At 34.1% G+C, this 22,410-nt stretch overlaps 2 non-coding genes across 2 annotated transcripts; both read left to right on the forward strand.

The window, feature by feature from the left end:
- Positions 1–12,589: 12,589 nt before the first annotated feature.
- Positions 12,590–12,663, forward strand: TRNAQ-UUG (transfer RNA glutamine (anticodon UUG)). Its single transcript has one exon. It is a non-coding gene; the product is annotated as a tRNA-Gln (tRNA).
- Positions 12,664–15,400: 2,737 nt separating this feature from the next.
- TRNAV-UAC (transfer RNA valine (anticodon UAC)) lies at positions 15,401–15,473 on the forward strand. The gene has a single exon. It is a non-coding gene; the product is annotated as a tRNA-Val (tRNA).
- The last annotated feature ends 6,937 nt before the right edge of the window (positions 15,474–22,410 follow it).

A 22,410-nucleotide genomic window follows, 5' to 3' on the forward strand; every position in this document is an offset into this window, starting at 1 on the left:
ATGCATATATATTATTAAAAATACATATACTAAAGTCACATTATATTGCAAACAAAATCACTCAACATACAACAAATCACATCATACTCTATAATAAATACATGAAATATCACAACAATTTCAGTAATATCACTAGAAAATGTTTCTCTTTTCTTATCTTATGCAAGATGTACCGGATGGGACCATGGAATGTGCCAAGCCTACATCGTAGGCTAGTCTACAAAATCTAAAACCTAGAGCTTTGATATTAACTGTAACGACCTTAAATTTCACATACTTAGTATCGCTACTAACGTCTCATGTTCATCTATAATGTGGAAATATAACTCTTACATGAACATCATTTATAGCATAAACTTTGAAAAACACTTAAAACAACTTCTTATCTGGAAAACACAGTCATGGTCTTCCATCTAAAGAGGAGGGAAGAGAGATAGGAGAGAAATCTAGAGCTAAAACATCATAGATCGAGTTGCCTAACAAGTCAATTCTCTGCTTTTTTGGGTGAGCTGTAGATTGAGAAGAATTTATAAATATTAATGCCACACACTTAAAGACGTTCGTTCAAATCAATTCATTTAACTAGAGTGAAGTATTAGTTTTCCAACGAACTTTGGAGGCAAATAACTTAGGCTACAATTCACGAGAAGGTATGAAGTCAATCTCAAGCTCTTCCTTGTAACACCATTTTTAAGTTTCATGAAGAAATCAAGGGGAGCAATATCATGATTGGAGCTGGCAAGATTGATGCCACACGCTCAAAGATGGTAAGTATTAGTTTTCCGACGAACTTTAGAGGCAAATAACTTAGGCTACAATCCACGAGAAGGTATGAAGTCAATCCCAAGCTTTTCCTTGTAACACCATCTTTAAGTTTCATGAAGAAATCAAGCGGAGCAATGTCATGGTTGGAGCAGGTGAGAGGCGTTTTAAAACGGCGACGCTATTGGACATGCGCGTCTTCTTCTTAAAAGAGGAAGAGGATGATGACCTGGCCAATTAAGTTGAACCCGCCATGTCAAACCGAACCGTGACCCTCCCTATATTTTTCTTAATTTTAATCCTCTTCTAGACCAGTTGTCATGAAAACTTTATGGTTATAGAAACTAGACACCCCAAGGATTGTGTCAAAGAAAATTTGAAGCAATTAGGATACCAATTTCTCGAGAACGGAGGTCCCATAGGTCAACTACGAGGTAAGTAACCATCTTAGACTTTTCTTAAGAAATACTTGTAGGAATTGCTTGAATTTTTATATAAACATTAAATCAAGTATGAATTAAATATATATAAAAGAAAAATATCAAATTTCTTGAGATTTAAATAACATCAAAATAACCCACTACATGAATTTCGGCCAAAGTTTTAATTCTGATCATACTATGGTATGTTAAGACTATATATGCAATTTGATAGTCATTGCACAAAGTTGAGTAGTTAGACCAAATAACGGAATAAAATGACCATAATGCCCTTGAGGCAACTTACCTTCGGTTCATGATCTAAATGACCTCTAAAAGCTATGAAACTTTGTAGTAGGCCCTTTTATTTTTTTATTTTTTTAGTTATTATGATTGATGACATACTAAGAGCATTTTCCGAGGTCAAACCAAGAATTAGGTGGTAAAATGACCAAAATGCCCCTATGACCTTTTAAGGTATTTCAAGGTCTAAACCCCTCTAAATGACTTACTACTTCTTACAATGCCTATTCATAAGGGCATAAAGATATTTTCAAAATTTCAAGTTGTTAAAAATTAGAAGCTTTGGTACCATGCTAAGAATGAGAAACATAACTGGGATCGAAAGTCCAATTTTCATTAATGTTCATGTTTAAATAGGATACAAGCAACCAACTAAATCGTAGAAATAAAAGAAATCCATAATCTCATTGTTTCATTTTTTATTCACAATAACTATATTTATTTTCAAGCACGAGTTTTTGTCGGTAAAAAAGAAATCAAATGGATTTAAGGGGGCTTTTCAGAACGTATCAATAAGTAGACCCATGCTTCGAGTAGTTTCATGCTATAAATAAACACGAACACTCAAGAAATCCACCGGACGGGCTAAATGATGCTGAGAAGGCTAGTGACATTGATCCACAAGACTAAATGAACTAATGTGTTCTATAAGATATACTATAAATAAAAATTAGTACATTCCCCCACGGACTGACAACCAATTTCTAAGAGGGAGGAAAAATCCTAAATAATGACCGCTCTATAAAATATATTTCATAACTAATCTTATATCCTAAATCAAATTTCTTAATACAAGTTAATTAGAACAATTTTGAAACCTAAACCAAGTTAGAGCCTAAGAATGCATGATACGACTTATGTTTCCAGAAATTACAAACCTTAGAATTTACATAATGTTGAAGACTGAGAACCAAGAAAAATACTATCCAAGCTCTACAACTACCAAGGTAAGAAAAACACTAGGTACCACTCAAGAATAAGGGACCAAGGTCCTTAAACTAAGAAACTCAAGAAACTTCTAACACCTCCCACGGTATAGCATGTTCTTGTAGCACTCAAGAATAAGGGACCAAGGTCCTTAAACTAAGAAACTCCTAAGACCTCCCACGGTATAGCGTGTTCCTAACTTAGACTTCGTAGCTTTCAATGTATGAACCCTTGACTGTAGGTATTGAGACTATGCCGCTTGGAATGTATGAAGTGCAATGATTGACTTGTTTGTAATGATTATATCAATTGACACAACTTCTCCTACCGTGCATAAAAGTGCAACTCTAAATATATAGTTGAGTGACCTATAGTTAACAATAAAAAAAATTTAATTAAAGAGTTTAATTATTTAATTTTGGGTCCTTGAATCTTTTTGATAACTCATATGCTCATAACACTAAAAGGTTCACTTTAGTTAAAAGAAAAATTAAAATTTAGTATATTAGATATATCAAATATAAAGAAGAAAATAGATCTAATTTAAAAGTGTTCAAATAAATATTTAATATATTAAATACAAATAGAAAAAAATATATTTAGTTTAAAGTGTTTATTGAATATATTAGATATATTAAATATAAATAGACAAAATAATAATAATAATCTCATGTGTTCACATTAATATTTAATATATTAACTATATTAAACATAAAAGCAAAAAATATATTTATTGTATCACACTTCCATTCTTGGCTGAGAATCTCCCGATTATACCCCGACCATAACTCCGCATCATTTTTCAACATAAATGATGCACATGTCACCTTTTGATCATCCAGACAGTTCATTAATAAGAAGATTGTCTTAATTGATGATTGCCACAATTGTGTTTTTGTTGGGTCTCGTGAGGCACCATTAAAGGTACGAGGATCTATCCCTTGAAATCCTGCATACAGCGCTTCTCACAATGACTGCGTACTGTTGATCTGCTGGATGGTCACCACCATTTGCATCCCAACCTAGAATGATTCCCACATCGTGGTAGTCATGGGGTCCATTCTAGACGTCGGTGCCACTAGGGGTGGCACTGCTGTGTCGGTTTGAGTTATTGATCCTTCACGAGGTGGACTCCCTCTACCTGATAAGATAAGGAAATCACTACAAGGGGAATATCTCAAGGCAAGAACACTTGATTGAGATTCGAATCACTCCACAAGCAAGATCGATCATGTCTAGCTTGAATGACTCTTGTTGATCAAATATCTCAAACACTTGTTTGAGATTCGAATCACTCCACAAGAAAGATTGATCATGTCGAGCTTGAACGATTCTACATGCAAGTTCAAAACACAAGAATTTGCAAAGAAAGTTTAGCTCTGAACAAAGCTAAAATATAAACTCTATTCTTAATTCCAAAATCTTATGTCTAATCAAAGAAAAGAAGGCTTTATATAGCCTTTACAAACCTTAACCTATGTGATACATAACTCCAAAATTAAATGGGCTAGTAAATGAGAAATACCCATAACCTAGTTAATGGTGGAATATATTAACCTATGTGGGTTACAATATAACCTTAACAACTATATATAAAACTAGCTAAATATGACAACAAATAGTTAAACTATAATTAAATAATGCAAATAATAAAATGTGCTTATTAGTCATCCTTGGACTATTTGATAAATTCAGCGGAGTTCATTAAATGCAACTTAAAGTGCCTTTAATTCATCTCTGTCTTGAAGCTCAACTTTGCATAACATATAAGGGAGGTCTCCAACGCCTTCTAGAATTTCCTTTGATGAGCTCACCATAACTTGAATATAACTGTATAAGGTTTGTTGTAGCTTCTTGGCTCTCGTCCTTGTAATTGGACCTTGAGGTATGGAAATTCCTTGGTCGTGGTTCATATCATTCTCCCCCTCTTGAGAAGGATTCGTCCTCGAATCCAAGCCATCACCTACATCAAAAGGACTCAAATCAACAACATTAAAAGTTGCACTAACACCGTACTTACCTGGTAGATCAATTTTATAAGCATTGTCGTTGATGAGCTCAAGAACTTGAAAAGGTCCATCTCCTCGTGGTAAAAGCTTAGATTTTCTTTGAGTAGGAAATCTTTCTTTTCGGAAATGCAACCAAACCCAATCTCCTGGCTTGAAGATGACAATCTTACGTCCTTTATTAATTCGGGTGGCAACCTTGGAATTTTGTTTCTCAATTTGTTCTTTTACTTGCTTGTGCAGTTTATGAACAAACTCAACCTTGGCATTTGCATCAAAATTCACAAATTCTTTTGACGGTATAGGTAACAAGTCAATGGGGGTTAAAGGATTAAAGCCATAAACAATTTCAAAAGGTGTGCATTTAGTAGTGCTATGAATAACCCTATTATATGCAAATTCTATAAATGGCAAACAATCCTCTCAAGTCTTAAGATTCTTATCAATAATAGCCCTAAGCATAGTAGTCATGGTTCTGTTAACAACTTCAGTTTGTCCATCCGTTTGAGGATGACAAGTAGTTGAACATACGAGCTTAGTTCCTAACTTACCCCATAAAACACGCCAAAAGTGGCTTAAAAATTTGACATCACGATCACTAACGATGCTTTTAGGAATGCCATGCAATCGTACAACTTCCCTAAAGAACAGGTCTGCAATATGTTTTGCATCATCAGTTTTGTGACAAGGAATAAAATGAGCCATTTTACTAAATCGATCAACCACAAGAAAGATGCTATCATAACCTTTCCTAGTCCTAGGTAAACCTAAAACAAAATCCATTGATATATCAATCCAAGGACCATTAGGAACTGGTAATGGGGAGTATAAACCATGTGGTTGAAGCCTAGACTTAGCTTGTTTACATGCTATGCAACGAGCACAAACTTTATGAACCATGTCTCATTTTAGGCACAAAAAAAATGTTCAGAGAGCATATCATAAGTCTTAGAAACTCCATGGTGTGCCATTAAACCACCTCCATGAGCTTCCCTCACAAGTAGCTCACGTATGGAACAAGATGGTATGCAAAGTTTGCCTTTTCGGAACAAAAATCCATCTAACAATAAGTAATTATCCACAATGAGTCCTTTTTCACAAGATTCAACAAAAGGAGCAAAGAACATGTCATGTTGATACAAATCCTTTATGTGTTCAAAACCCAACAACCTAGCATTCAAAGTATTGAGGAGGACATACCTTCGTGATAAAGCATCTGCAACAATGTTCTCCTTACCTTGTTTATATCTTATGACATAAGGGAATGTTTCAATAAATTCTAACCACTTAGCATGTCGTCTGTTGAGTTTATTTTGTACTCTCAAATGCTTTAAACTTTCATGATCCGTGTGAATAATGAACTCCTTAGGCCAAAGATAATGTTGTCAGGTTTGCGATGCACGAACCAAAGCATAAAGCTCTTTGTCATAAGTTGGATACCTCAAAGATGCACCAGTCAACTTCTCACTAAAGAACATTAAAGGTCTTTGATTTTTCATTAATACAACACCTATCCCTACTCCACTAGCATCACATTCAATTTCAAAAGTGGACTCAAAATTAGGTAAGCAAAGGAGCAGAACTCAATTTTTCTTTCAAAGTATTAAAAGCAAGTTCTTGATATTTTTCCCATATAAAGGATACATTTTTCTTAACAAGTTCATTCAAGGGTGAAGCAATTGTACTAAAATTCTTAATGAACCTACGGTAGAAACTTGCAAGACCATGAAAACTTCTTACCTCACTTACATTTTGAGGTGTAGGCCAATCTTTTATAGCCTTCACTTTCTCCTCATCAACCTCAACACCATTAGATGAAACTACAAACCCAAGAAAGTTAACTTTTTCCATTCAAAAGCTACATTTCTTTAAATTTACATACAAACATTCGTTTCTTAAAGTAGTCAAAACATTGCATACATGGGTAATATGATCATCTAAAGATTTAGAGTAAACAAGGATGTCATCAAAATAAACAACCACAAACTTACCTAAGTATTCTCGTAAGACATGGTTCATTAGTCTCATGAATGTACTAGGTGCATTAGTTAATCCAAAAGGCATAACCAACCATTCATAAAGACCATACTTGGTTTTAAAAGCTGTTTTCCACTCATCCCCAATATGCATGCGAATTTGATGATAACCCGATTTTAAATCAATCTTAGTAAAAAGACTACATCCATGCAATTCATCAAGCATATCATCTAATCTAGGAATTGGATGCCTATACTTTATAGTTATCTTGTTTATAGCCCTACAATCAACGCACATACGCCAAGAACCATCTTTCTTAAGTACAAGAATAACTGGAACAGAGCAAGGACTCAAACTTTCACGTACATACCCTTTAGCAAGGAGTTCACTTACTTGCCTTTGTATATCTTCAGCCTCCTTTGGATTAGTCCTATATGTTGGTCGATTTGGAATGGGTGCGCCAGGAAATAAGTCAATCTTGTGTTCAATCCCTCTAAGTGGTGGCAAACTACTAGGCATCTCCTCAGAAAATAAATCTTCAAACTCTTGCAAAAGCACAACAAAATCACTAGGCAAAGGAGGGTTAAGCATGTTAGTAAAGTAACAAGATCCCTTGCACATAAGTACAAGAATAGTCTGGTTAGAGAGCAAAACATTCCTAGCCTCACTTGATCTAACATACAAGCTTACTGATTTGGCTTTTCTCTTTTTTTTTTCTCTAGGCTGAGTGTTACTCTCTTGCTTTTTACTCAAGCTCATTTTTTCACTTGATTCTTTTTCAATCTCTGCTTTTGCATCAGCCTCTTGCCTTTTCTTTTCAAGTTTGCAATGATCAATAAATACATCTTTTGGAGACAATGGAACAAGAGTAGTTTTTCTACCATTGTGAGTAAAAGAGTATCGATTTGCATACCCATCATACATTACCTGACGATCAAATTGCCATGGCCTCCCCAGTAGTAATCGAATTAAACATATATCCGATCTTGAGCCTGAAGCTCTGATACAAATGATAAGATAAGGAAATCACTACAAGGGGAGTAAGATTCGGATTACCTTGTTGATCGATTATCTCAAGGCAAGAACACTTGATTGAGATTCGAATCACTCCACAAGCAAGATCGATCATGTCTAGCTTGAATGACTCTTGTTGATCAAATATCTCAAACACTTGTTTGAGATTCGAATCACTCCACAAGCAAGATTGATCATGTCGAGCTTGAATGATTCTACATGCAACCTAAACTACATAGAATTGCAAAGAAACTTAGCCATTGGCTAAAGAAAGCACAAATGCTTCTTTTAATATATTTTCCAAGTCTACCTTACAAATACAACATACATGGCTTTATATAGCCTCAAAATGAAACTATTAAAGGCATTCCAAAAGTTGTAACATTCATACTTAATGGCCATAACTAGCCATTATGTAAATGTAACCTAAAGTAAATAAAATGTCTTAAAATACAATAACTCTAAATTACTCTAAATTGTGACCCACCCAAAATTTATAACCATCAAACTTCATTCCTCTTCAATGTGACATGAATTGCAACCTCTTTTGATAATTTTGACAACATTTTTTTCACATCTTCATTGAAGTATATTGTATGAATGATGTCTCTTGGTTCATATCACTACCTCTACCCCATCCTCTAAGAGGGGGTCATCTACTTCCCCTCCACCCCCTTCCACGTCCTCTAGGTGACATGATCTATAATCAACACGTAACTGCATTCTCCTCATCATGCAGGGCGGGGTTACTCTTTAGTGAGGATCTCTCGGTACAAAAAATATGTCATACACTATATCATTATAAACACACGACTGATTCAACAACATCACACTTGACAATAACATTCAATATCTTTTTTTATTAATTTACGTATGACGTACTAGACGGCGACGGACCATCTATAGTGAGACCATGAAACATACTAAAACTACCTCGTATGCTAGACAACAAAATCTGTAACGTAGGGCTTTGATACCAATTGTAATGACCCTATTTTTTTACTAAAATAGAGTCGTTACGATGTGAATGACCTGACCTGAAATTTTTTTGCGAAAACATTCATTTAAATAATTCATAACACACGATGTCACGGACTTAAACATACATAATAAAACCTTAAAACAAAACAACTAAAAATAAACAACATGAAATTTGTATAAAACAAAAAAGGATTAAAATGATGCCCTAATCAAACTTAAGGACTACAAAATAAATAAAATGCAACTTATCCTAACACAAGTTCCATGGTTCTGAAATCGGGGTTATGAAATGGAGTCACATACAACATGGTGGGACCTATCATTAAAAACATCATGTATAATACTTCTGTACACATGGCCCACACGTGCGAACATGAATCCACAAGATGAGCTCGTACGCCTCCTAGGCCTGCTTGTCAGGCTAGCACTCGCTAATGCGCTATTGCTGGACACCTAGAGGGAATAGCAGTCGTCGTAGCATTATGGCGAACATGATGGTCATAATCAGTATCATGGTCTACGTGTCCGTACTCACCATAATGGAGAAGTATCTCGATGCACGTGAACAGAGTTATTGATCAGGTCTCCATACTTTCTATCATAGTATGATAGGTAGAAATTCAAACGTAGAAGTATAAAAATATATATTTATATTAAAGTATAAGCATAAACTTTTAAAAATTATTTTATAGCATACTGAATAATCATGTTAGTTTATGTTATTAACTCTCGATTATCCTCTTTTCAATAAAGAACTCCCAAATCCATGTGTCTTTCATTATCTAAAGACCAGTTTTAAGTGGTTTTAACTCCCACCATATGGTCGATTAAAACTAACCACTATCTAATTTGCTTCTATTGAAAGGGTCCAGACATTAATTTTCTGAGTTGTATAGTTGTCCCTAATAAGTAGTTAACTTTTTAGAAGCCAATATTAAGATTAAAGAGCTTCATGTATTGCGAAAAGTAGGATATAAATACTATTCAATCAATTCTAGAAAAAAAATATAGAGATTTGAAATTCTAATTTTATCTTTCTTTTTTCTTTTTACTCCGGTGGGTTTTATAACATTATATCATAATATAGAATAAATTTGTATTTATAAATTAGTATATCATAATGTTGTGGTGTAGTTGGTTTATCATGTTAGTCTAACATATTAAAGTTTTCTAGTTCGAGCAATACCATAGGATAGTGGAAAACTTTTATGAAAAATTCCTACGGCTATTTTTTAAAACATTAAAATTTATAATTATTATTATTATTTTTTTTTTTGGGAGAACAATCTTACATAACTAAGCTTAATTTTACATAAAATAATTTAAATATACTCCTGCTATTTTAAACTAGTTAAGTCTAAATATAATTTAAATAACGTATTCGTCCGTACTATCGTGAAGGGCAAGGGGTATCCCCCAATGCATGAGCACACAATAATGCATGAAGTCCCAATATTTTTTCATTTTCATTATCATTTAATACAACCTCACTAGCGTTCCGTACATCCCATGTCATTTTTCATATCACTTATCATATCTTTTATGCATACGCTGGGGTTGTATTTCATGCTAGTTCGTCGTTTTGCATGTCAATCATATCATATCATTCAAATTACATAAGTGTATCATAATCATAACATTTCATGCTTCCAAGCATAATAATTTTCATCAGATACGTATCATGCCATAACATAATCGCATCACAATATATTCATATCATAAACATGTCAATTTATCACATATCTTACCATAACATATTTCATATCGTCTTTATATTATATCACAATATATATACATCCATCATTCACATGTCATATCATAATCATATCATATCGTAAACACTTCGTGGTCATATCGTTCCCTAACTTATCATAGCCTTAACATTCTTATACCTATCACAGTCATGTCGTTACATCAATGTACCCTAACGTTATCGTTCTATCAATCTATCATGATCCTATCTCTTTCTACCCATAACCTAACTATATTCTTTTATCAACCTCTCATATCCATAGTACTTCAAGATGAAACCTAACTTTCACATTTCATGAACAAATCTTACTTCTATCGATTCACAAATAATTCACACATATCAGTATATATGACACGTGCAGAACCACGGGCATGTGTCAACATCAAATATAACCATGCCAATAGTAAGGTCACTTACCTGGTTAGCTTTAGTTGTTGTCACGAATATATCCTTAATGAAAGTTCGATTCTGTCCCTTGAAATCCAAGTCAACCTATGTGAGCCCATGACATCAGGTTCAAGTTTGAACTCTATAAAATTATTTCTCTGATTTAGATTGGTCTATTGTTAAAAGTAAATGTTAGGTACCTAATAATTATATTTTTATTAAAAAACTTATTTTCTATGATTTTGTATAAAACAATTGATAGAGTTATTTTGTGTCTATATTTACTTTTCTTTCTATATTTAGTTTAAGTTTTTTAATACTGAAATCTTCCTTCTTTTTTTTGTTTATTTGTATTTACTCTATTGCCTTTTAATTTTGTTCATATGTGTTCCAAATTTCGAGTGGATCCCTATTTTCAAATCTTTCCTTATCTCCGAGTTTCCTTTTGTTTGACATGATTAAAGTTTAATTTCTAACTCAAACCTAAACCATTGTAATGATTTAATGAAGATCTAACTACAATAGGGTGATTTCTAAAAAAAGAAATAGGATAAGAGAAATGAAGATTTAATATATACCTTAATGACTATATCTATCTTCATGTAAATCTCTCTATAGGTGAATCTCAACTTGGTAAGAGCCGTTCTCATTTTTTCATAAGTAAATCTAACAATTGTTGTTTTTCTGTTCTTTTTGCCAACGGTGACTTTCTCCGCAAGGGATGGGTCGAGGAGAGATAGCTGAGGAAAGAGATTACTTAGGAAAGACATAAGAGGTTAGTGAAGAGAAGTGAGGGAGGTTGTTTCTTCTTTTTTTTGTTTATTTATTATTATTTTTTTATAACCTAATCTTATTTTATAATTATTTTTATTTGTTTATCTGTTTATGATTTTTTTAGACTATTACATCATTAATAGGAAAATTGTCTCAATGGACCATTTTTACAATTGTACCTTTGTTGGGTCACCTGAGGCACCATTAAAGGTGTGAGAATCGATCACTTGAAATCTCGCATACCTCGCTTCTCGCATGGACTGCGTACTGTTAGTCTGTTGGGTGGTCACCATCGTTTGTATCACAGCGTAGAATGATTCGAAAATAAGGGTCGTCATGGGGTCCATTCAAGTAGTCGGTGCGTTGCTGGAGGTGGACTCCCTCTATCCCTACCCCGTCCTTTAACAGGGGTCGTCTTTTTTCCGTACGCCCTCTTCCACATCCTCTAAGTGACATGATCTATAGTCAACACACAATTACTCATGATTGACAAATGACTCAGTCAACAATAGAACACTCAACAATAACATTTTTTTTTTCTACTGAAATAGAGTCGATATGCATGACATGACCTTTTTTGTGTGAAAAATTCATTTAAATAATTCATAACATGATGCCATGGACTTAAGCATTCGCAATAAAACCTTAAAAGAAATAACGAAAAATAAACAACGTGAAATTTATATACAACAAAAAAAAAAGAATAAAACAATGTCCTAATCTAACTTAAGGACTACAAAATAAATAAAATGCAACTTATCGTAACACAAGTTCCATGGTCTTTAATGTGACGTATGGGCCGTGTGTAGGAACCCCTGTACTCAATAAGTGGCCCGACTATTGGCGTTATGAAATGAAGTCACATGAAATGTAGTCATCAACTGTACAAGAGTTCATTTCATTCTCTTGAAGGCTTTCTAGTTCGGGCTAAATTAGATGTGTAATACTTCTCTACACATGGCCCACACCTACGAACGCGGGCCCACTAGGCAGGCTCGCACGCTCCCTAGGCCTACTGGTCTGGCTAGCACTCGCTGAGAGTTGTTGCTGGACACCCGTAGGGAATAATGATTGTCGTAGCATTATGGCGAACAAGATAATCACAATCAGTCTCATGAAGTATGCGTCCGTGCTCATCATAATGGGGCAGTATCTCGCTATACATGAACACACAATTATGCATCAGGTCCCCATACTTTCCATCACGGTATGATAAGTAGGAATTCAAACATAAAAGTATAAAAATATATATTTAAATTAATGTATTTGCATAAACTTTCAAAAATGACTGCATAGCGCAGTGGATTAGTGCGTCTGACTTTGGATTAGAAGGTCGTGGGTTTAACTCCCATTGTAGTCAACAATAAAACTACATTATATGACTTATAGTCACTTGCATGACTCATCCACTCATCTTAACTGTGACTCATCCACTCATCTTAACTTGCAATTACGGGACATACTAGGACCTAAGCCTTCTTTCATTCTCTAGTAGCTCTTAGTGCCCCGGACACCCGTTAAGGGGGGTACAACAAGGTCACAACATTTTTTTTCATTTTTATTATTGTTTAATACAATCCCTCTAGCGAACATATCATATCATTTCTCATATCGTTTATCATACTTTTATGCATACGTCGAGATTGTATTTTATGCTAGTCATATCATTTCCATATGCATATCTTAGTTCACGTCGTTTCATGAATGTATGCTAGTCTTACCGTTATAGGAACGCATCCTAACCATATCGTTTTATTTACGAATCCGAGTCATACCGTTATAGGAACGTATCCTAACCATATCGTTCTATCATTCTATCATAATTATATCATTTCTACACATAACCTAACCATATGCTATGTCAATCATATCTTAGTCATATCGTTCCATTACGTTTATCGCATCCTTCTCGTATCCTATCTCACACATATCATTGATTATGTCAATCATATCTTAGTCATATCGTTCCATTACGTTTATCGCATCCTTCTCGTATCCTATCTCACACATATCGTTGAACACATGATGATGTAAGAGTTATCATATCATTCACGTATCATAACATATACATAACATATCATAGTCATATCGATTTATAAACAATTCACACATATCAAGTTTATGACACATGCAAAACCACAGGGCACGTGTCAGCATCAAATATAATCATGCCGATAGTAAGGCCACTTACCTGATTAGCTTAAGTTGTTGTCACTAATTTAAAGTTCGATTCTATCCTTTGAAATCCAAGTCAACCTATGTGAGCCCATGACATCAGTTTTAAATTCGAACTTTTACAAAATTATTCCTTTAATTTATAATGATTATGTTAGATTTCATGTGAACATTAGAATACTTGCATGAATAAAAGTCCGAGATATGTGTTAGTATCAAATATAATCATGTCTTCTCTCGTTTTTTTTTTTTTTTTTTTTGTTGGGTTTAGTTCTTTTCACCCTATCTCCATTTTTCTTTTTATATTTAATTATAAATTCTATTTATTGAATCTTCCCTCTTTTTTCTATTAGTCTTGGTCTGTATTTTCTTTTCTCCGGGCGGTTATTTTCTTTTCTCCCAGTATTTAATTTTAATTTTTAATTCTTTTGTTTTATGTGGAGCTCTTTTCACTAAATCTCCATTTTTTTATATTTAGTTTTAATTTTTAATTGTTTTATCGTAGAGTTTTTTTTCACCAAATCTTTGTCTTTATTTTCTTTTCTCTCCATATTTAGTTTTAGTTTTTAATTCTATTCATTGAATTTTATCTCTGTATTTAGTTTTAGTTTTTAGTTCTATCCACTAAATCTTCTTTACTTCTAAATCTTATTTCTTTTTTTCGTTTAATTTTGTTTAGTCGTTTAATTCGGTTGGATGAGAGTTCCACAAGCTAATTTAGGGAATGATCATCGGTTTATAATCAAAGAATACTATCTCCATTCGTATGAAGCCTTTTGGGAAATCTCGATGCAAAGCTTATGCTCAGAGTGGACAATATCATACCATTGTGGAGAGTCGTGTTCATCTAACATGGTATCAGAGCCATTTTATTCTCTCTCTAGCATAACTAATAGTTGGAGTAGCTTTATATGTGAATCTTTTCTGATCTATTTTTTTATTCTCTCTAGCATAACTGGTAGTTAGAGTAGGGGTTGAAGAGTGATATTTGAGGAAGGAGTCCTAAGATATCAGTGAAGGGAGGGATGGGTTAATTATTTATTTGTTTCTTTATTATTGTTATAATTATTATTTTTTGTAAGTTGTTACAATTAAAGAGCTGGACCTATTGCTCAAAATAACAATGAAAGCCTTCAAATATTGCACAATTAATTCTAGAATAACAAAAAAATTTAAAATTCTAATTTTATCATTCTTTTTACTCCTGGATTTTATAACATTATATCATAATATAGAACAAAATTTGCACATCATTTGGTCTTGTGGTATAGTTGGTTATCATGTTAGTCTAACATACAAAGGTCTTCGTTTGTTCGCTAGTAATGTTGTTCTTTCTCATGTGGTTGGATGATTTTATGCATAATATTTTAAATATAGGATATGAATAGATAAAACGATAACTTGGTCTCGCCATTTTATTTTGGATACACTGCAAAGCCTATGATATCTTTGTTGACTCGAAATAGAGTAGACGAGTCAAACCGTATTCTTATGTATATGAACGAATTTGTTAACACCATTTTAAAAATACTCAAGAATAAGATTGAAAATAAATTGTCTATTTAAATATTGAATTGTATTATATTCATATTAGGAAATGTCCATAAACGAGAGACTTCAAAACAAAATTGAAGAGAAAAGTGATTTAAGAGTATTTTTTAATTTTAATTTTTTTTAAATTATGAGTATTAACGAAACGTTTGAAAGTTGAATTATATTTTCAAACAAGATATTAACGGTTTCATCTCACTAACAATAAACTTATTTTATTTATTTATTATTATTATTATTATTATTATTATTATTTTTTTTTTTTTGAAGAATATTGATGAAACCTTTCAAGGTTCTAAAGATATTTTGTTTAAACATTAAAATTTATAATTATTAGCTATTCTTTTAATCATGGACATCATAGACATCTAGTTGTTGTGGTGTAGTGGTTATCACGTTAGTCTTACACACTAAAGGTCCCCAGTTCAATCCTGGGCAACAACATGCTTCTTTGCTTGGAATGTCGTTGTTAATTGTGTACTAGTTTTTGCACGACCTCATTAGTAACTTGGGAAAGTCGGAAACATTTTTGCTCCCTTTAGAATTTATTTAGACCATAACAAACTAGTTTAAGAACAAGATCTAGTTCATTAAATTATGCAAGTTGTGGGCATTAATGAGTTAAAAGACCTCACAGTCACTCTTAACTACCACATTGAAACTTAAAGAAAATCTTTGAAACATTATATTAATTTGTTCCTTATATTTAATAAATAACTGCACGAGACTTCATGAATTCCCCGTGACATAGTCTTAATACTTGCATCCAAAGTTTTATGTGTTCGGTGCGATACAATTTACATACCTATGTCCAAGGATTCATGGGTTCCTTGTGACATAGTTTAAGTACCTACACCTAGGTGTTCATACGTTTCCTACGACGTAGTCATTGTCGTAAGACCATATTGTACTACTCATCGGGAGGTCTTTAAAATATCTCGGGTTCTCGTTCAAGAGTTTTTTTGTTAAGTCTTGAAATACAACTAAGGAAAAATTCTTAACAAGTACACCCTAATCCATATGAGTCATAAATATTTTTCTACATGCATAAATCTTTATAAGTATCTTGTCACTTGGTACTCATAAAAACCTTGATTTCTTATCAAGTGTCTTGAGGGGTAGTTACATACTTTTTCTCTTAGCTCATATCCCTAAGTTGTTATAATCTCCTTAAAATCTTTCATACTTACCCTTATATTGTAAACGAGTCTCATAAATTTTCGTAGTATTTTGAGTATTTAAGATCTTGAAAACATCCTAGAATTCTTATAGGGATATTTTGGTTATTTACCACTGCAAATCTTGGTTTAAATCCTCAACATATTTCAATGACCTTGTAACATAAGTCTCCTCATTCAATTAAGATCAATAGTTTAATCAGTTTCCTTCATTACATTGTCCTCCAAGTCAATTTTTTTTTAAGCCTAGCTAAAGGTCCAATGATGCACTTTTTTGTCCATACGTCTTCAAGGTCTCATTTTAACATTTTTTCATTCGTTATATGAAAAGGCAACACAACCAAAGTGGGCTTTTTTATATTTTTATATTTTTTTTTAATATTGTGACTCCTCCCAAATCAATCTTAAATCATTCCTAAATTTAAGATATCTTAAAAATCTAAAACTCCAATCCATGTTTATAAATATTTATAAAACTTTGAACTACAATGTGGCTCGATTGTAACTTTAAAAATTTTCAATTAGTGTTTGGCAGGGTGGTTTTCTACATCTCACGACTTCCTGAGCTTAGCTCACATTAAAGTCATTTATGTCATTCATAAATGAGTTTAGGTATACAATGTTTCAACTTTTACTATGTTAGCTCTTTTTTTTTTTTTTTTTTTTTTTTTTTTTTTTTTTTTTTTTTTTTTTTTTTTGGTCACACCAATACTTAAATTTCATATTTACATACTTTATAGTGACGAAATTTCCTTTCGACACTACCACTTTTAATATCTGTAGCAGACTATAAGATGCTGTTATCTATCAAGTTTTCTTGGTCGTTTTCATTTGAATCTATTTAATCGTTAATATACGTTGATACATTTTTCCCATCTCTATGGTCATAACACTGCGTATTTTAACTATGTTCAAGACATCTGACATAAAATACTAAACTCTAGCTCCCCATTCATGGTAGAAACCTTACTAATCTAAACACTATCAATATATTAATTGACATTCATATTCCATGCTGGGTAAATCATACCAATTCTGTATTAAAATAAACATATAACTAAGTCAACAATAATACAGTCAATGGTGTCAAAATTTAATTAGGAGTTATAGTTGATAATAACCAAGTAGTAACAACATATGAAATCAACAACATTTCCTTTTCTTATCTTATCCATGACATACCTGATGATGATCGGGGGGCATAAGATGTGGGACCATGGAACATGTCAAGCCTATCTCGTAGGCTAGTCTACAGAATCTATAACCTAGAACTCTGATACCAACTGTAACAACCCTAGATTTCTACTAACCTAAAGTCGCTATCGTCATCACAACGTACTCTCTTATGCGGAAATAAATCTTTAAAACTTTATCATAAAACACTGTCATGGACTTACGTGTTCGAAAATATATTTAAAACAACATAACCAAATATTGAATAGAAAAAATAAACATTAAAAGTAAAAACACCGTGTACTAACCTAAAGTCTAAGAAATGAAATACCATTATCCTATGCATGTGCCACGGTCTTTACTTGTGATGTCGTCGTCAGCTCTACAGGGGTGTCTTGCCTTTACCTGTAATAGAAGTGGCACTCGACTTGAGTATTTTAGGAAATACTCAATAAGTGACTCCACTATTAGGGTCACGGAATGCAAACACATGTAACTCATGCTTAGGGACCTATCATTAAAACCATCATAGGGGCGGCCTCCAGTCTGAACAAAATTGGATGTGCGTGCAAGTGTAAGTCTTCAGGCAGTTCGCACGCCCCCTAGACCCATCATAGTCGAGTTGGTTGTCCATAGCCAAACGTCCGGAGGTCAGCAAATCCTGAGTGTCTTGCGAGGCATGATCATGATCATCGCAAAATTATGTTAGAAATAATGATCATTTTCTTGTCTCATGACGTACGCATTTGTACCATCGTAAAAGGAGACATTCCCTGATGCATCTAAAAAACTCCTTCCATTTTCCTTCATATCATATCATTTTTCAACATTGTCTTTAAGACATGTATCGGGGTTGAATACCGTATCATTCCTATCATACATCACATTATGTCGTACCATGCACATAACATGTCCTTCAACATATTATATCATAGAAATATCATATCATAGACATATCACATCATATCATAATGCATGTCTCATCATGTATTATATGGCCGAACGTATTACACCATAACATAATCACATCATCAGCACATCACATGTAATGGCCCTAGATTTTTACTAACCTAAAGTCACTACCATCATCATAGTCTATGCTCTTGTGTGGAAGAAACATTTAAAACATCATCGTGAAACATAATCTTTATCTTAAAACATTACTTCAACTTAAAACACTGTCATGGACTTACGAGTTTGAAAACATATTTAAAATTATATAAGAACAATAATAAATAAAGCAAGTAAAAATTCTAATGAAAAACATCCTGTGCTAGCCAAAGTCTAAGAAAAGAAAATATTACTATCATCTAAGACCTATCGTTAAAACGGTCATGGACTCACGAGTATTTTAAGAAATACTAAATAAGTGACCCCACTGATGGGGTCAAAGAATGCAAACATGTGTAACTAATCATCTAAGACCTATCGTTAAAACGGTCATCGGGTGTCCTCCAATTTAGACAATATTGGATGTGTAGTACTTTCCTACACACAACCCACACGTGCGAGCTGGATCTCAGGCAGTTCACACGCCCTAGACTAGCCTATGACGTAGATCTTGTAGACTTGATGTGTTCCATGGTTCAATCATTGATGCTCTGTCACCATTATATACACAATGCATAAGATTAAAAAAGGAAAATGTCATGATGATATTTATTGTGATTGGCTCTATATTTTAAATGTTATGTAGCATGAAAATTGACGAGCTTTAATTATATTATATATTGCAGCATGATGCTTGATTTAATTTCGCTATTATATGCTTGCAATGTTGTATGAATTTTTTATGTGTACTATGATATTGTATTGTTGGTAAATGATAGACTTAAATAGAATTATCTTGGTTTTTAGAACCATGTCACCTAGAGGATGTGGAAGAGGAAGAAGAGGAAGGGGAAGACCCCCTATTAGATGTAGAGGAAGAGGTGAGGCTAAAGAGAGCTCACCTCGAGAAGGATTAGTAACTAGGAAGGATGCAGCTGCATTGCCTCAAGTTGTACCGCCACAAGTTGCACCACCTCTAGCAGCACTAGTGACTGGAATAGACCCCACTACTAGTTTGATGCGGGAGTCGTTTTAGGTCATGATGCATGCCATAATGATCACCCAACAATCCAACACTTGCAATCTACTAGAGGAGCGAACTGGCTACGAGACTTCAAGCGGTATGATTCGCACCCATTCACTAGTACTACGAGAGATCCAATAGAAGTTTAGATGTGGATTTCGTCCATGGAAATCATATTTATGTCAATGGAATGTCTGAACAACTAGAAGGTACCTTGTGCGTCATTTATGCTGCGAAAGAACGCGTAAGTATGGTGGACGGACAATTAGGATAATATTAATCCAAGAGGGGGAATCATGGCGTGAGATCAATTTAAGGAGGCTTTCCTAAAGAAGTATTATCCCAAAGCGGTGTGTCTTAAGAAACAGCAGAAATTCATCAATCTGACTCAGGGTGGACACTCAGTGGACAGATATGACAGAGAACTTATGAGATTAAAAAGATTTACGCCGTCATCGGTGGATACTGAACAAAAGATGACATATAATTTTTTTTGTTTTTTTTTGGGCCTAGGCTTGTAGGTCTGCCACATGGTGGAAGCCATAAACCCAAATATGTATGAGGAGGCACTAAGAACGGCAAAAATCCCTGAAAAAGCCTTAAGAGGAAAGAGATCGAGAACCAGCGATCACTATCGGAAGGAAGCGATTATATGATTCTAGAGGGACAGACTATCGACCATCAACGCGAAGGCCTTAATACGCTGATAGGCGTCCTGCCCAACATTTACACAGACACCAGGGATAAAGAGAGGGGTCAGGAACATGAGGAGCTTCGATGCCACTAATGCGGAAAACAACACTGAGGTAAATGTATGGCAGGCTCAAGGATATGCTCAGATGTGGTCGTGAACATCAAACGACCAAATACTATATTGGGAATGGTATCAAGAGTCCAATAGAACCACCTAGAGGTTTAGGAAGTGGCGAGTGAACTGTGCCAACCCGCTTGCATGCAGAGTATGCATCCACTAGTGGGGATGCTGGAAAATTTGACACCATGGTGACAGGTATGCTATCTATACTAAGTTACTACGCATTAACAATATTTGATTCTAGTTCTATGCATACGTTTATATCCATGTCTTTTGTTAGTCAAGCAGGATTCACGGTAGAACCCTTATTGCATGTATTATATGTTAATACCCTAGTGGGAGTAGATCTAGTTACTAAGCATAGGATAAAAGATGGACAAGTAATAGTAGCTGGACATATCATAAGCATAAACCTGAAAGTAGTGAGTATGACAGATTTTGATGTCATATTAGGAATGTTTTGGTTAGCCGAGAATTATGCAAGTATAGATTGCCACAAGAAGAAAGTGGTTTTTTCGCCACCAACTAGACCTAACTTTAAGTTTAAAGGAACCTGTACGGGTGTCACCCCAAAGATAGTGTCGATGATGAAAGCCAAACGCTTGGTACAACAAGGAGGATGGGATATACTAACATGCACAGTGGACGTAAAAGGAAAAGAGAAAACAATGGATACGGTATCCACAGTAAACGAATTTCCAAGTGTCTTCCCATAGGATTTACTAGGAGTTTCTCCTTCATGAGTTGTAGACTTTGGGATAGAACTCAAACCAGGAACTGGACCTATCTCTAAAGCACTATACCACATGGCTCCAACGGAATTAAAGGAACTAAAATTACAACTACAAGACTTACTATAAAAGGGTTTCATTCGACTTAGTTTATCTTGTTGGTGTGTGCCGGTGTTGTTTGTGAAAAAGGAAGACGGGTCGATGCGCCTATGTATTAACTATGGGGAGCAAAACAAGAGAACAATAAAGAACAACTACCCACTCCCTTGCATCAAGGATTTATTCTACTAGATCTGAGAGGCGACAGTATTTTCCAAGATAGACCTTCAATAAAGCTATCATCAGATTAATTTTAAGGAAGGAGATGTATCGAAAACAGCCTTTGAACAATATATGGCCACTACAAGTTTGTAGTGATGTAATTTGGCCTCACCAATGCCCCAACCATGTTCATAAAATTAATAAACCATGTATTCAAGGAATGTTTAAACATGTTTGTTATTGTGTTCATAGACAACATTCTAATATACTTGAAAATGGATCAAGAACACCTCCGAAAAGTCTTAACCATCTTAAGGTAGAATAAGTTGTACGCCAAGTTTTTCAAATGTGAATTTTGGCTATGAAAAGTCTCATTCTTAGAACACGTAGTGTCTAAAGATGCGATTTAAGTGGAATCCACTATTGGTTATAAACTTGTTTTTTTTATTTTGCTTTATAAGTTTTTTTTTGGGTTAAAAAACAAAATAATAAAAATAGTGGTTAGTATTTATTTTATTTCTGTTGCTTATTTCTCCATGAAATAAGGCCGGAGATATTGGAAGTAGTGGAAGGAACTAGTTTTTAGGGAGTGGAATAATATGAGTGGAAGGAATGGTGGAGTGCTTGCTAATTTGTAGTAGAAATGGGTAAAAAATTTATTATATAAGGAAAATAGTGCAAGTTCTAAGGACACTACAAAAAGAAGAAAATTAATTTGTGTCTACGCTTCTTCTCCCATTCTGTTACTTTTTTTTCTTTCATCCACTACGATAGAAGTGATCACTAAATGGGAACACCCAACTACGATTACAGAGGTATGAAGCTTCCTAGTTTCGTGGTTGTTGGACATTTGTGGAGGTAGATCAGAAATTCTTCCAAAAGTTCGATTTTTCGAATTCCCTCTTCGAGGACGACGATGCACATTGTGAATCCTCTTTGGGGAATATACTAAGGTAGGTGAGGTCTTTCATGGTTAATCTGTTTGATTAAAACGCGGGGCTGAGGGCTTCGACGTCACGGGTTTCCCTGCTGAAACTTTTCTTCAGTTTTCTCTTTCTCTCGAATTTTTTTCGTCTCTTCTTTGGTTGTAGTTGTTCTGAGCAGTTTAGGTGTTGAGAAATAAACTTAAATGCAGTAGAAAGAAGAAAAA

Source organism: Cucurbita pepo, chromosome 9 (genome assembly GCF_057944985.1).
Source record: "Cucurbita pepo subsp. pepo isolate OVF chromosome 9, ASM5794498v1, whole genome shotgun sequence".
NCBI lineage: Eukaryota > Viridiplantae > Streptophyta > Magnoliopsida > Cucurbitales > Cucurbitaceae > Cucurbita > Cucurbita pepo.